We start from the raw sequence: 17,457 nt of genomic DNA, 5'->3' as shown, positions 1-17,457 counted from the left end.
TATATAGATGGGGGATCGGATTAGGGAACACGAATATATTATTATCCTATATTATGTTACAATTTAAAAGAAAATATAGAGAGGCTTCCGTAATGTATACCAGGAATGGTACCCTAGCTGTAATATGGGTTTTGCATAATCTGGTAACACATTTAGGTAACCTCTCCGCAGTGTCGTAACTAGAGATTTCGGCGCCCGGGGCAAAGTAGAATTCAGCACCCCTACACTTACTTTACCAAGCTTTTCCTTTTTTATATTTATATAAGAGAAACAGCTTTTGTTCTAATACTACGCTGAATTTTTACAAGCTACTTGAACAGACCATTCCAACAGCCAACATCAATCATTATGTATTCTTTTACAAATAAGAGCTGTTTTCAAGAGGTTTATTTTGGACTTTTTCTTTGGCTTGAAGAAAACTAATTTTCGTTGCTATACGAATCCACTTGGTGAACAGTTATGGAATTTTACAAATATTTACAACTTGTTACACTATTAATACGAAATTAAATTTCAATATATTAGAAACTATGTTCTTTTAAAATGTTCGAAATGGGTGGCAGCATCAATTTTCAGTAAACTTTTGCTATTTCAATCTGCATGTGATCATACAAATAGAATTTTAATTTCGGTTCTTTTATGGTAAAAAAAAAAAAAAAAATGTGAACTGTAACGGAAATTCAGAAGGAGCCTTCTTTGGTAATATCTCAATATTGATCAATGGAGGTGAAGAATATGTTTAATGCTTGTATTTAAAATTCAAAATATAGTTTGGCTACTGCATGTCTTTGAAATTATACTAATTACTTAATTTCTTAATGAATGAAAGTTGTGAATTTAAGCAAGTGGAAAGTGGAGAGTGCAAGAAAATTTTTAACAAATTATTACTTTAGAAACCGACATAAATATTGATTTAATAGGGAGCCAATAACTTTTTGGAACTACGCTTTGTTTACTCATTTCCAATATTGATCATTCAGCGCCCTCTTGCTATCAGCGCCCGGGACAACCGCCCTGCTCGCAACTTCCTCCCCACCAAGCTACCGCTCTGCCTCTTAGATGCTGTAATATAATTCAAAATTCTAGCTGCTAATAGGTATACATAATGAGGTTATGGCACAGTAAAGAATAGGGAAAAGTAAACCCAGATAATAAAATTTTAAGATGAATAAATTACAATCTGTAAGAAATTCTTAATAACATTAACGTACCATAGAGGCAGTAGCGCCAATTTCCGTAATACTTTATGGTAGGGATGGGCTTCAGATATGCGAATTCCATTGTTACATACTGTATACCTCACAGAATATCATTAAGAGTTTAATATAAATACAGAGATTGAAGCAAACTTTGGGAATGCTTGATCCTCCTTGCACATCCAAGATCGCCGCCTATGCATGGAGCCTATCTAGAAACATTAGCAACAGTGCTATTATTTGTCAACTAGATATACACTTTTTCAAATGACATATCTAAGAATTCGGAGGTTCAAACATAGAAATATTGGATTTGAATATAAAAGATAGTTCTGCACTACATTTACACACAACAAGAGAAAACTTCGTAACATTTTTGATCACTTTTCTGCCTCATTCTTGTAGATTTGATTTCATTATTCTCCAGAAATGATAAGTAGAAAGAAAAATACGAAGCACAAAGTGCTTGAATTTACAAGCTAATCAAATTTTCTTTTACCGTTTTCGATGTCTCATTTTGATGAAGCGCTCCCAGAGAGGAAACGAAGCGACTTACGTGGTCGGAAAGCTGTAAGAGGTTAGCGTGACTATTTACCTAAGGCAATACAGACATGTTGTACACACACACACATACACACACACAGTAGTGACATTTCGTCCAGTCTCGAATAGAAATGAAGATATTCAAGCCGCTCTTTAGCGGTTGTCTACTGTAAAACTGTATGTATTTTTTAATTCCCGCGATTGCTTAACCGCCTAGCTTCCTAATTAATGCGAGTTCAAAGAGTCCCTTTATGCACTGCGGAGAGAATTTGTAACCACCATGGTATGCAAATTCGGCCGGCTTCTATTTGAATTGTACACCCAGTCACAAAAGTATCTTTCCCCTAAGTGCTCTAATTCCATTACTTGGGGTCCAGGTCTCTTGCAGTTGTAAGAACGCCTAGACAGATGCAACCTAACTTACACGTAACTTTTCTCGACACTGATAGTAGTTGGTAGCACTGAGTCAAGTCTGTATGGAATTAAAATTGTGAGTAGATGATGCACGTAACATTTCTCCATTCTGAGATCAATCTCTCTGGTTCAGAGCGTGTTGTCCAATGAACATCATATGTTAATCTCAATATTCCTGTGTATGTAATGTATTTTTTTCATTATATACTGTATATTCAAAGAAATAAAAACACTGATCACATATGAATCAGAAAATGCTTGAAAGTAGCTGAAAATATCAAATCTAGAACAACTGCTGGAAATAACTTTGTAAATGGTTGCCTCCATTGAGAGGCTTTCTCCAATTCTCCTCATTCCAACATCTTTTTCTTTCTGGAGGAGAGATAATCTTGCTTGTCACACTGAGTATGCATTGAAATTGAAATTGAAACAGAAACACTTGAGAAACATGTTATATCACTGAGCCACCGTGCCCCCGCTACATTTCATAATATTCAGTAATGATAATAATAACAAGATACTCAGTGATTCTGAAGTTCAAAATGATTGTTTTACTGGACGAGTTGATATTCAGGGCAAAGAAGTGGGTTTCGCTTCACATGGTGAAACTACGGTTGACTTTTGAAAACTATGTAAATTCAATAAATACTAAGGTCGGAAAATATCAATCTGCACTGCAATCTGCAATGCAATTTCAAGCTTCAGTGGATGAAAAAGGTTATCCATGGAACCTGTTCTTCTGACCTTGGACTCATATCTAAAACAGTCTCTGGACAGCTCTTATAAAAAATGAAATCTTTAAAGTTTACATCCTATGGTTATGCCGGCTAGGCTGAAGGAGATAGTGATGATGAGAAATAAATAGAAATAGCGGAATGAAGAAAATGGGAGGAAACGGAAGAACCCCGAGAAAAACCACGCACACGTCCATCACAGAACTCACTTGCCGCGAGCTGGGATCGAACTAAGGACTTCATTCACCAGATGTGAACACTCCACTCCTTGTTTTTCTTTTTAATTCTCCCCAACCGGGATATTTTTCTTCATGGGCAACTCACATACTTTCTACGTAATCCATATACGACAGGGACGCGAACACAGAAATATCGAGAACAGTTAAAATTCCAATCATTCTCTTCAGAGGGATTCGAACCCCCAATGTGCTTCACCTCGCAATCGTCAGTCTAACAGCAGGGACTACTCAGCTACACAAGCGGCCTTACCATTCAGCCACTGTGGCCCGACATCTCTTATAATTAGAGATGCAAGGGCTCGAAAAAAAATGGCTTTTTTGAAAAAAAAAAAAAAAAACTCGGTCTTTTCTGCTTCGCTTTTTTGCTTGGGAAATTGTGGACTTTTTTCAAAATTCTGCTTTAAATTGATAAAGCAGACTTTGTTTCGCTTCTCTATAACACAAAAGTCATTTAATTAGTGGTTGATGATGATAATAATATACAACCTCGAAAATAAACCATGAATTTCGAAAAGATATTTCAAACAATTTTACTTCAACATTTTTACATTATGAATCCCAAAGGATTAGCCAATGTATATAATAAAAAAAAATTAACCTCCTATATACAAAAGCAAGCAGAGTTGGCAAGAACCATGTTTTTTTTTCTGAAAATGCCAAAAACCCGTTTTTTGGGGGGAGTTTAAACCAGGTTTTTTGGGTTTAAACCAGGTTTCTTTGATTTAGATATTTTGCTTTATGTGTTTATATTACATATTTAAAATATTCACAGAAATAAGTTTGTTTCGCCTTGATGTTATTATGCAACAACGGGGTTATGCTGGAAGAGGTCCCATAAGCTTAAAGAAGTCCGGTCGGTAAATTTCTTAAATTGAGAAACTCCCGCCCTAGCCATCGGGAAAATCCCGTCATTATTTTAAATGTAAAACAATAACGGGAAAATCCTGTTATTGCTTTCCATGTAAAATTTAAAGGTCAACGTATCATAATCTGTACGCTAAAACTGAGGTATTAAATTACAAATTTAGTATGTAGATATCATTGAAAGTCCAATCCAAGCTAATGTTGGAAGCTACGTAGGCAATCGATAAATTTTGCCAGTTTCTATCAATATATTTAAGCAACCTTGGCTTCTTTATAAAACAACAGACATGCAGAAATATATAATTTGGTTTGGTTACGTATGTTTAGGCTTAACATCCTTAGGTAATATCGAGGTTATCAAGGAGAAGACTTTCGCTTAAAGTTCCATCCGAACCGCTACTTGGTTTACACATGAAAGAAGGGTTGTGGTTCGACCGAGAATAGAACATGGAACACCTTGATTAAAAGGTGAAAGGGAAATAAGACTAATGCAGATGGCTTGACATGTGGAAACGTCACCATGAAGTTCACACGATTCGCATTTTTGTTCTTTTTATTTTTATTTTTTTTTTTTTTTTTTGTTTAAACCAGTTATTTAACGAGCCAACCCTAAAAGTAAAAACTTCTTTTTAAAAAATATACAAATAACTAGCAAAATTGTATGTAGTATTTTTACTTCAAAATATTCTATACCCTCTTTTTGAAACAAAATAAAATTAAAATAAAACATAAGAGAAATACTTAGATTTATATGATACACTTAAAGGCTGCACATCTAGAGCTTTTGGCTCTGCATATTTTTGAAATTCTACAGTTAAGTTTTATATAACCAGCATCACGGTTTACCCAATCCTCAAGTTTTCTGAACTTTTAACAAGAGAGATTCAACATATCATTACGGAACTCCCCCCCCCCCCCTGCCAAAAGAGGACTACAAAATATATTTAAACTAAATACAACTGCACAACAAACATGACTAAGTGGTTAGCTTTTGCGCTTCTATCGGGAAGTCCGGGATTCAACCCAGCATTCGACCATTCTGACAAAGCTTTACTTCATTCCATCTGTGAATGTAGAAATAGTGCGTGTACTGGCCGACTAGGAGTGTAGGAGTTGGCCGATTTCCTTTATTATTGTTTTTAAATCGTTATTATTACTAATTTCCAGCAGTGACGGTTTTGCGAAGGTTAGGGGGTCGGTCTTTCGGACTGAAGCCTGTTCCCCAAAGTTGCGGAATGTCTAAAACGAACGAAATATATATTAGTTATACCTTTACTCATAAACTTTAAGCTCCCGTCAAATAAAAATCACGAATGTTTAGAAAAACTAAACATTAGTAAGAAAAACTAAACATTAGTAGGAAAAATCCCTCCCAAAATACTTTTCTAAATTCGCCACTGATTCTCAGTATAAAATGATCTTCAAGGTTGTATCCGGAAGATTATTGCTAAAGATATAAACGAAACGAAATATTAGTTATGCCTGTACTCATAAACGTCAAGCACCTCCCAAATAAAATTAGGACTTTTTAGAAAACGAAACAATCAGAGAAACCCCTCCCAAAGTACTTTTCTAAATCCGCTACTGATTATTTGTATAAATTGGTATTCAAGGTTGTATCCGGAAAATTGTTGCTAAATCATTGCACAACTACAGTATAACAGAAATGTGGAGTAAGATTTGACGGACATATTGAAAAACGTATGCTTTGACGGATATATAGAAAAACGTAAGTTTAACTTCTGTGCTAGAAGCTAGAGTACTAAGCTCTTAGAAATGAAACACGGATGACAAACTAAAATGATCTAGAGAAGGAAAAAAATGTCGATAACTCAAAAGTTAAAATAAAGTTAAATAGCCTGTAAAATTGCCCTCAAATACTACATTCTTCATGTTAGCTTTAATTCGTAAAACATGTGCTCCATCCAACTTGATGGTGAATTACAGAGCTAAATATGGCATGTAGGTCACGGAATTCTTATTTAACTATAGAATATACTATAAGAAAGCTATTTAGATAGAAAAATCTTGAAAATGAAAAAAGCCAAAATTTCCAAAATTCTCGTTTTCTTCCCAAAAGGCCGGCTTTTTATGTGAAAAAAACCATCGATTCAAAAAAGCCGGTCTCTTTGCATCTCTACTTATAATTATTACTATATATGTAGGAGCCAATACTGAAACCGAAAGTTATACTAACATTTTTTAATTCTAGTTTTACTAGCAGAATAAGAGTTCAGATGAAATTTATTCTTCTGATTCTGAATATATATATATTGCCGTCTCCTATTACCAGTTTTGCTCTATGGCGGTGATTTCCAGCGTTAGTTCTCGCCAATTGGGGTCCAATTTAATTTTGTTCTTAGCGAGACAGTTCGAGAATATATAGGTACGTTAAACAATTTATCAAAATAACGGGGAAATACGTTAATTCACTGCTAAAAAAATAATAGCATATTTAAACTATTTTTACAATGCAATGAGCGTTTAACGAGAAAACTGAAATGGTTCAAGCATTAGACATATGTCAATTGGTATATCACACTAAAGTATTCAATATAATTACAGGGGCGCATCCAGAAATTTTCGTTGAGAGAGATCCGAGGTTTTGGTGGAAGGGGTCCAATACTACACTACGTGTTACGATAATTGAACCGTTATTTTTCTGCATTCAAAAAGATTATAAATAATTGTAAAACACTTCCAACTATATTTTCTGAAAAAAATGATAGAACTAGATCATGTTAATAACAGAAAGAGTACAGATGACCAAATTTTCATGCAAGATCAAACATTTCCCTGTTAACTAAGTACCGGTATAGTTTTATTGAGAAAGTGTGTAAATATATATTGAATTAGAAAGATTTTGGAGGGGTCTCGTTCATCCACCACGGGTGCGCCACTGATGACAAATAGTACAGAATCATGATTAACTCTTAAACTTTATTTTGTATTTAACTGAAAATGTTATTTAAAGGTAAGCCATATATTACTAAATAGATTATAATGAGTTTAATAGTAATATGCTTAAGTTGAATTCTGCTGCTTAGGTTCCGAGAAATCGACCAAAACGACTTGTTTAGCTGCTAAAATGTACGTCGTACGTTGCCATAATTTTGCTGGAACTTATTATTTATAGCTAGCTATCTCCATGTACTGTAAATTAAAAAAAAAAAAATAGGCCTATACTTTGTTAAATATCAGACTGTGTCTTCTTCTGAAAGTGATACAAATACTCTGAGCAGTGAAGCAAATACTCCTTATACTTACGAACATACTAACATCTTACAATATGCCATTTATTAGTCAGATTTTCATCATAGATTTAGTACATTGACGCTAGACGTTGCATGTGGCCCCACATAGCGTAGTCGCTAACGCTCTCGTTTTTGGTGCGAGCGGTCTTCGGTTCTATTCCCTGTGGGAACACTCAGTCGAAAAAGTACAAAAGCTTTTTTCAGGCCAGCCATCTTGAGAGAGGTTTTCCTCATTCACACCAGGCAAATGCCGTGTGTTTCCTAAAATACAGGGCTCAGGTTGCTTCTTTCCTCCCTTTCCCCGGATAGTGTGATCGCCGAGGGACGTCATATTTCATACGTCACAGGCTAACATGGCTATAGATGCCAAAACCCAGAAATCTAGTTCCTAATCCCAACTAGATATTGCAGAAGGAACATTGAGTTGACCTCTAATTAAACGAGATATTGCCATGCTGTCAAGGTTGTACTAAAAAGTGAGGTGCTCCATGTTGCGGTGGGTGCATTATAGTCTTTCCACCATATTTGCACTATCCGAGGATTCAATTATCTGCAGTCGTCGTTCATTATGATAGAATGAAAATTATACTTTGTAGAATTGAAAATTATTTTATGTGTATATCTTGGATTTTCGGAACATTTGCTCAAATGCTTGGAAACAGTAGAGAATAAAACATTGAATATGCGCTGATAATATATGAAATGAAAATAATATGTCGTATACATAACACCTGACAGGCCATCTTATCATTTTACAATTCATTTATCATGTCCTTACCATACTCTCTCTTCATTTATGTAGTTTGCATCGAATCAATCACAATAGAAATATTCTCTATTGGAATGAACCGTTTAATTGATAACATAGTAAATACTTGAAAAAAAAAGTAATTTGATTACTGTTACCGGTAGACCTATATATTACAATGAACTACGGCAAATTAAATCAAACATATGAGAAGGCAATGGACTGTTTTTGCTTCTTAATTCTATTGGATTATTTTGTTTTAAATTTACCGAATGATAATCGATATCATTCAGAAATATATATATTTAAAAAAAACTTTTATTCATCTCTGCTTCATCTGATACTAACATAAATCACTTAAACTCCTGTCATATCTTATATTAATATGTTTTATACTTCATAAAGTATTATATTCTAAGATATCAGCTTGTACTGATAACTTCTTTTTTTTTTTTTTTTTTTTTTGTTTTGTTTTACATACGGACTTTGTATAGTTTTATAAACATTGAACTGACAGTAAGTAAAGGCTTCCATTTATTATTTTACAATCGTCATTGTTTGAGTGCTTTGAAATATTTTTATACCATCAAAATAACTAGTTGTTACGCTCAAGTTTTCGGCCTACTACATACTATAAGTTAACATAATATTTAATAAAGAAATCTGATTATTTACATTTAACAAATGTATTTATTTTTCTAAATTTGCCCACCAAACAGCAAAAGCTTCATACAGTATTGTTTATACAATTATTCGAGGATGGTCGTGTCATCTATTATTGTCATGCAGGGAAATGATAGCGTACGTACCGAAATCTGTTAGCCTTACTGTTTTACTATTCTGAATTAGAAAGATGCACTAAGACGTTTTCCGTTTATTACAAGGGATTCTCATGGTCACCCCTCGTCTTTCTACAATCATCATTACAAATCTTTCACGAACATTCCATGATATTAAGTGTTCCACACATAATATTTTTGTATTGTGAATAGGATATCAATTGTAACAGTGTTCATAAAATTTTACAACACAACGACACAAAATGTTTACAACACGGGTTAACATTCTCGTAGGGAGCTACTACTTCACTATTGCATGTTTACGGCCGCATACAATCAATTTCGCGGGTGTGCGTATCGTAACACGAAATTACCTTAAATAATGAACACCCTAATATATATATATATATATATATATATATATATATATATATATATATATATATGAGGACGCCGATTTCTCTGTAAATTGGGGGAGGCATTCAGATGAAGAAGGCATATATGTAAGGATTTTAAGACAAATTGCATTCAAATTACGCCAAATAGTGTATATTCATAAATACAATAGGGGGGCCCACATGAGCTTTGGGGAGGCCCTGGTCCCCCCGGCCCCTCCGGTTCGGCACCTTCGTATATATATATATATATATATATATATATATATATATATATATATATATATATATATATAACATTATTTAAAAATGAAAATGTAAATTCAGCAAAATCATCTACTTCTTTTTGATTCTGAGGTCGGAAACTAATTTGAAAACGAAAATATAAAAAAATATCAGTTATTTTAAAATAATAGCGTTAGGTTGATGAACACGCTTCGGGTAAAACGTGACATTGACGTGGCAGTACTGGAAGAACTATATCAGCGTTCAGTTTCTTTCCGTTTTTTCTCTCAGTTGCGTTCTGCTATTATTGGAAACAAGAAATTAATAACATTTGTTGGAGTTGGCAATGTGCTTTTTGTGAAGAACTGCACCAAAAGTACATATGTCTGCATGCATATTTTGTGAGCAGTTCGTCACAATTTCTCGAAAAGTGTTTAAATAGACAAAAATGGAGCGACATCGTCTATACAGTGTGGAGAATTTCATCTGTAATTGGGGAAATGAATTCATTCACGAAGACAGTATAACATCGTTAATCAGAAAAGCATACCATTGTTATTTTGGGTGTAAAATTGGAGATCAAGATAAGGCTTGCGTACCTCACATTATTTGCCAAACTTGTGCCAGGAATCTAAGGAATTGGATTAATAGGAAGAGACGTTGGGTGTTTTCTGAAATATTCCTGACTTGGATTAAGTTAAATGACCACATCAGAGATTGATATTTTTATATGGTTTCTCCCATCCAGAAGGGAATTTCTAGGAAGAAGCGGGAATTGATCTATCCTATCATTTCATCTGCAATTTGCCCTGTTCTACATGGAGGACTATCTCTTCCTCACACACCAAAATAACACTTTTCGTCTGATAATGATAATGAAGTTGAGTCTCCTGAACTAAATATTTGGAAAGGCCCTGAATTTGTTGTAAATGTACATTCAAGTGAACGTATAGGCTTACTTAAGAAGAGTGACCTAATTTGGGATTTGGACCTCTCAAAAAGCAAAGCCAATATCTTAGCGTCGCCGTTATGACAGTGGACTTCACTGCAGGAAGAAGTAAACATTTCAGTATATCGAAACAAGGTTAAAATTCACTTGGTTTTTTATTATGCAACACTCACTTGTGTCATGTATATTTATATGAATGACTTCATAATGGATCTAAAAATTAATTACGATTTTACAAAGAGGAAACTCTTCACAGATTCTTCAGAGGCGAGTTTTATAGTTGTTGTCCTCATTGGAAACGAGTTTCTTTTCATTCCAGTTGGTCACGCAGTTCGCATAAAGGAACCTTATGAAAACTTGAAATGTTTTCTGCTAGCCATTAAATGACTTTCAATGGCTCATTTCTGGTAACCTTAAAGTAAATGTGCTATTGCTAGGTATGCAGTTAGCTTATACAAAATATTGTTGCTTTATTTGTGAATTGAACAGTAGAGATCGTGCTTCTCATTGCTAGAAAAGAGACTGGTGTACTAGAGGAACTCCTCAGCTATTCGTGAGAAATTTGCAACATGAACCATTTGTAGACTCTAAATAAATTTTGCTTTCCCCGGTATGTATTAAGTCAGACTTTTATGAAGTGTTTTGTTAATAGTAAGAACCACGAGGGGAAGTCCTATAATTACTTAAGAGTGAATCGCTAGAATGAATCACTTAATTCATTCTATTAAGTGATGCCAAAGTTAAGGAGGGCATCTTCGTAGGCCATAGATTCGACAGTGATTCAGAGATTAACAGTTCAATAAAATACTAGAAGACGATAAGAATTGTGCGTAGGAAAGTTTTAAGAATATTTGCTTGGGAAGATGCACTGTTAAAAACGTTTTATTAAATCTTTTCTTAGAAACAAGAGTTTTAAACTCTCATTAATGAGAAATGAAGAAAAATACAGTCGATCAGGTTGTATAAAGTAAAATGAGAAAATATACTGTTACTTTCTTTATGAATGAGAATTACCAAATCTTATTTCTAAGAAAATATTATCTCGGTGTACATATAAGAAACGGTTTCTCAAATTCAAGAAATTATTTTTAACAGTGTGCCGTAAACGAATTACAAAGAACTTGTGATTAAGTCATTGCCATGCCACTTAAAATTTGGTTGCAATATGTATTTAAAACTCCATTTTTTTTTCATTCAGGTCAAGCTTTGTTTTCTGGTGATTGCGGAACAATGAATGAGGAACAAGATGAGCGTTTTTATCAAGATATTGCGGCCACGAAAAAAAAAAAGAAGAAGAGAAATATGAATTAAAGTGAGTCCTATCAAGCACGTAAACAGAAATTTTGTTCGAAGGGGTTCAAGCTTTAGAAGAGACGGGATAGATCCAATCCTGCAAACCACTACGTCCATGTAGTATTGAACGAGTATTATTCTACACCCGAAAAGACTATAAATAACTGTAAAATACTTCCATCTATATTTTCAGAAAAAATATAAAACTAAATTGGTTTATAAGAGAAAGAATACAAATGAATTGTAAGATCAAATTCTCAACATCAATCGTCATTCACTGTTAAACAGGCACAGTTTTATTGAGAAAGTGTACAAATGTATCTGGAGTTAGGAAGTTTTTGGTGCGGGGAGTCCGGACCAGGTTTACACTCAGTGGTTGAGTCCCTGTGTCCTACCATATTGGCCGACTACTGTTGGACTAGTGCTATGAATGCTCTAGTGTAACCTACAAAAGGCAAGCTAGCCAAAAACGCTTAAATTAAACTTAACAGGAATCTATCACGTACAAGGCATTTAAACTTTTGCATGAATTGAAAGGCAGTTGCTTATCTGAAATTTTACATTTTATTGCACATCCTCCGTGCCAAACTTTTGGATTTTATTTGTATTACGAATGAGTTAGCATTTCATTATGCCAGTAATATTTCATGAGCATTGTCTTTGTCTATAGAAAAAGTTATATACAGTATACCATATATATATACAGTATTTCTAAATTTCAAGGTTAATATTGAATTTGTCATTATTGTATTGTTAATGTTCATCTTGCACATTTTTGTTTAATTTCCTCTACTGGAACGCTTCACAAATTTATCCTAATGCCACTATTCGACACATATTACACGATATTTATTTGCTTACTTTAATACTGGCTGAAAGATCCATTCTTCGTATCGGTCAGATAAAATATCTAAACGCCCCCTGAGACCCCCTTGTTCCCAGACGATGGGGGCTGTATTTGGAAGTCAACACCTATAGGAGTACCACCAGTCATCTCATTCATCTCAATGACATTAATGTCGGTCATTTTCTACTATTTGTACACTTGTAACCCCCTCTTCGCAGATGACCTCCGGACCGCATTTAATGGTAGCTGAATATGAAAGTCGTCTCTAATGGAAGTGTCACTATTCATCTCAGCGACCGTGCAAACTATGAATTTGACACTAATATGAGTAATTTTGGATCATCTTTACATGTCTCGGTATCCCCCCTCCGCTGCCAGCGCTCGCATACAATCGTAGCTGAATTTGAAAGTCGTCGCTAATGGAACTGTCACCATTGGTCTCAGCGACCCTCGAAAACTATAGATTTGACACTAATATCTGTCATTTTGGATTATTTTTATGTGTCTCGGTATCCCCCCTCAGTGACTCCCGGCCCGCAGCCGAATGGGGTGAATTTGGAAATTAATGCAATCAGAGTTTCACCATTTATTTAAGCGTCCGTGAAAACTATAATTTCGACACTAATATCGGTCATTTTCTACTACTTCTACATGTCCCGGTAAACATCTCCCCTGAGACACCCCTGGTTCGAATTTTTTGAAAACAAAAACCGCTTCATCTTCGTCTGGGGTCCTGAACCAAGATACCACCAAAATCTGGTAACTCTATGTCCACTCGCCTGGTTCCCAGGCCGCACACAGACACACAGACAAACAGACAGAGAGACATACAAACACTTTATTTTATTTATATGCGATTAATGTATAAGGTTATGTAAGTCTGTAGGTTAGGTTAGTATAATTCTATCAAAACATGTCACTTTAAAATTAAATAAATATGAAGAATATTAACCATGGCTACTTACAAGGGCTTTGGTTCATTCTAATTGCACTGGTGGAACATACTGATACTTCCGTATATATATATATATATATATATATATATATATATATATATATATATATATATATATATATATATATAAATATAAATATAAATATATATATATATATATATATATATATATATATATATATATATATATATATATATATATATATATATATATATATATATAGGCATATATTTCAAAACTAGAGCTAAATATACTATTGCACTATGAAGTGCAATTTTGCGCAAGTAGAACAAAGATGCTTTATTATTGTTTTTAAAGTTTTGTTGTTTTAGTTTGTACATTGTAATTGGCTAGCTTTCCACACAGAAGACACATGTTCGATGCTAGGTAGGAGGTCATATGGCTCGGATGTAATGTTAAACTATTTCCTCACGTCTCACAGCCTCGGTGCTCTTGATTTAGACTTTAAACTCTAAACTAGCTTATTTAAATAATTGGGAAAGTCTGTAAATTATAATAACCAATCATACAATTCATGTTCTTGGAGTACATAAAATTCGAATTTTAACAATACAAGAAGCGTGTAAATCTTCGTCTGTCAATAACTTGACTTTATTCCAGACTTTCTAGTCCTATAAATTTGGTTTTAAATATAATATGATTGCTATACATATAATAATATTTTCAAAATTGTAAAATATTTTTACTTGAGTCTTAATTATTTAAATTTCGAAAATGTAAAATTTTACAATATTATTAGAGTTTAACCAAAAGAAATGGTCAAAGATGATGCGCTTACAAATGTATAGGTACCATGAAATGAAGATATCATGACGTTTAATAAGATAAAATTAATACTAAAGCATTATGACACTAGGGAGACAATCGTAGAGAGTAGGGTTAATAAAACGTAAGTTCAACTTTTTAAAACTATAAAAGTGTGCAAATGTCATATATATCAATCGATAGATCAATCCAAGTTGAGTAAAATGCATTATTGTCGAAAAATGTAGAGAAACGAAATGTTCTTATTGTGCTAAAAGTATGTTTTTCATTGCTAATTTGATTCAGTAACATATACTTCCAATACTTAAACATTCTCCTATCATCTACTGAATACTCCTAACAGTGACACACATATCCATTAACAATGACACACACACCCCTAATAGTAATGCGCATACTCCTAACGGTGACACAAATACTCCCAACACTGACGGACATACTCCTAACAAAGACACATACTCCTAATAGTGACGCATACATTGCTTGTAACTTTTATTATTGCGTTTAGTTTCATTTTTTTATGTTTCGTATGTGATGATTTACATTTCTGCAATGTCTCACATTTCCAGTCGTTAAACATGTGAATGACAATACTTTCCTTGTTGAAACGAACGGAATTTTATTCATTTCATTTACAAAGAAGCTTTAAATAAGTTTTCCTCAATTTTACGACACAGATAAATCGTATTCTTACCCGAAAACAAAATATTCACCTATCTCTTAAATATCTTTAGGTCGGATTTCAATATAAATATTAAAAAAGAAAAGTTACTTACGTTATACGATTTCAATGGAAATATTAAGTATATGTTTTGATTTCTTATTAACAATTGTTTCAATGGGCACTTACTCTGTTACTAATTTTAGAGTTAATTGAAAATCTAAAAAATGAAATCTTTAAATTTTACGTCCCACGTTATGCCGGTTAGGCTAAAGGAGACGGAGATGATGATTGAAATGATGGAATGAAGAAAGCGGGAGGAAACGGGAGAACTCCGAGAAAACCCACGAGCACGGTGTTTGTCCACCACAAAGTCCACACGGCGCCAGCTGGGATCAAACCAGGGACCCCAAGCACCGGAGGTGAACGCTCTACTACTGAGTCACCGCGCCCCTCTAGAGGTAATTTATTACTCTATCCAACAAAGTAGGTCGGTTGGAATTGAGAGTCCCTTTCTAGCACAGAAGCTATATGAAACGTGGGCCTACAATTCAAAGTGGAATCCTAAGAATTGTATATCGTTTAAAATTTCAAGGACCTCTTACCGGGAATTGAACCCGTTATTGCGTACAGCTGAAAGGCATTATATAATTGAGTTTGTGATCACAACTCGTACCGTACTAATGTACGATAATAATCAGAACCTCCTATGAGCTACATTTGCACCTGTATGGAGCTTCATTATTAGCAAATACAACCAACCACACTTCTATCATTATAATAATTCACAATTACGATATGTGAATATATCATTCTTCTAGCTCCTACATTACTACAGTTCTCCACTAGCAACACAAATTTTTAATAATATAATATAATATTACAACTCCTTTGGAAGGGAGGGGGTGATAAGGAATAAATGGCAGCCGGACCAATACCAGTTTTTCAAGTACATATTTATTAATATTTACAAGTGTTAATATTATTTTTCTGTGAGTTTTTAAATATATATATCTCAAGTAAAACATTGGCTGGGAGTACAACTACTTATTTACAGCAAGTGAATTGTTTAGGAATATCAACCTATAATTGGAAAATAAGGATCATATCGCTGCCATTTTGGGTGCAACGTATGCTGTAACTGTTGAAAGTATTTAATGTCTAAACTAACATTTGACATTTAACAAATCAATAGTAGTCGATTAGGATTTAGAACTGCGATTATAAATGTATAACCTGTAAATTAAGGGCTGAGAAGAAGAAAAATTGTTACGAAAACAGAGTATGTTCGAATTGCATACGTTACTTTGTGCACAACACTTGCACTGGTAATTGTAAGGTAGTAGTCATTCATTTAATAATTTCAGTTTTACACTTTTAAATTCTTACTCAAACATAAAAATATGTACTTACATGTTTTATATAGTTTTTCTTTCTAATATTGATGACTACACAGGTTACTTTGGAATATAAAACAGCCACGATCTGACACCACAACTAATGATTGTGCAATAGCCTGCTGCTCCACGTTGTTTGAGATCTACTGCGGTGTTGCTGAATGAATCATATTTTGACGTAATATACATCTAGATGTCGCTTCACGGCTCTTACTTTTCCTCCCACCAAGTTGAACAAGCATTGAGAGAACATATTCGCAGGTCAAACCTTAAGATATTTAAGTCTTATATTCGATTGAACTCTATTTCAAGCACTATAATTGATATACATTTTTAAATCTTAATTCTTCATGCTATTTTTTTAAAAGTTAATTAGAAGCCTTATTATGGCAACATCGCATAGACGAACAGGATCAGTGTTGCAAGGTCTAGAGATTTATTTCGAGATCTACAGATTTTTCACAGCAATACGGAAGGCAAGAATTTTCGGTATGAACTACAGACTCTTTATTGACCAGTACATTGTTCGGTCTATACGTTGAAGTTTCAATCGACTCTTTGCAATCGACTCTTTGCTTTCAATGCGTTTTCTTTCATTGTTTATGATTTGCTAATTTTATGTGTTCAGGTATTTAATATGTACTTTAAAATACTTATTTTCAGGCGCAGCAATTACGATGCCAAGGAAAAAATGCATGTTGAATCCACAAAAAAGTTTGTAAATTGGAAAAGGGACTTTTTGGAATATGGCAACTCATATCTATATCTATCAATATCAATATGTATATATGTATATTTTAATTTAAATAAATAAACTTTCATTTAAAAGGTCGGTTTCTGTCAGAAAAAGAATTCTGAACGATGAGATATTGGACACGTTTTCACTTTGCCTTCCACGCTTTGACTCCTGTTTTGTCACCTGTGAATCATCCTTGAAATCTTCTAAGATTTATGGTTACCCTATCCTTCTTTCCGAGCATATAATAAACAAAGCCTTTTTCTCCCTTAGAGAAAAATATTAATTTTTGCATATGACGCCTCTGAATGTTGTAAAAAGTAATTCTTTGACTTGCTTGATTTGAGGTATCAATTAAATATACCTACTGTGAAGAAGCATTAGTAGACAACTGAGATAAATACAATACAACAAATTATTACAGACATTTCTTCAGATATG

General features: G+C 33.8%; 1 protein-coding gene across 2 annotated transcripts in view; it reads right to left on the bottom strand.

The window, feature by feature from the left end:
• LOC145690368 (uncharacterized) overlaps positions 1-16,419 on the bottom strand; it is a 102,818-nt gene extending 86,399 nt beyond the window's left edge. For both annotated transcript variants that reach the window (XM_081765195.1, XM_081765197.1), the window contains exon 1: positions 16,297-16,419. The gene's annotated coding sequence lies outside the window, so the exon portion shown is untranslated. The remainder of the gene's footprint in view (positions 1-16,296) is intronic.
• Between the last annotated feature and the right edge of the window lie 1,038 nt (positions 16,420-17,457).

This window comes from Thermobia domestica, chromosome 7 (assembly GCF_964235325.1).
Source record: "Thermobia domestica chromosome 7, izTheDome1.hap1.1, whole genome shotgun sequence".
NCBI lineage: Eukaryota > Metazoa > Arthropoda > Insecta > Zygentoma > Lepismatidae > Thermobia > Thermobia domestica.
This window is presented reverse-complemented; position numbering and strand designations above follow the sequence as displayed.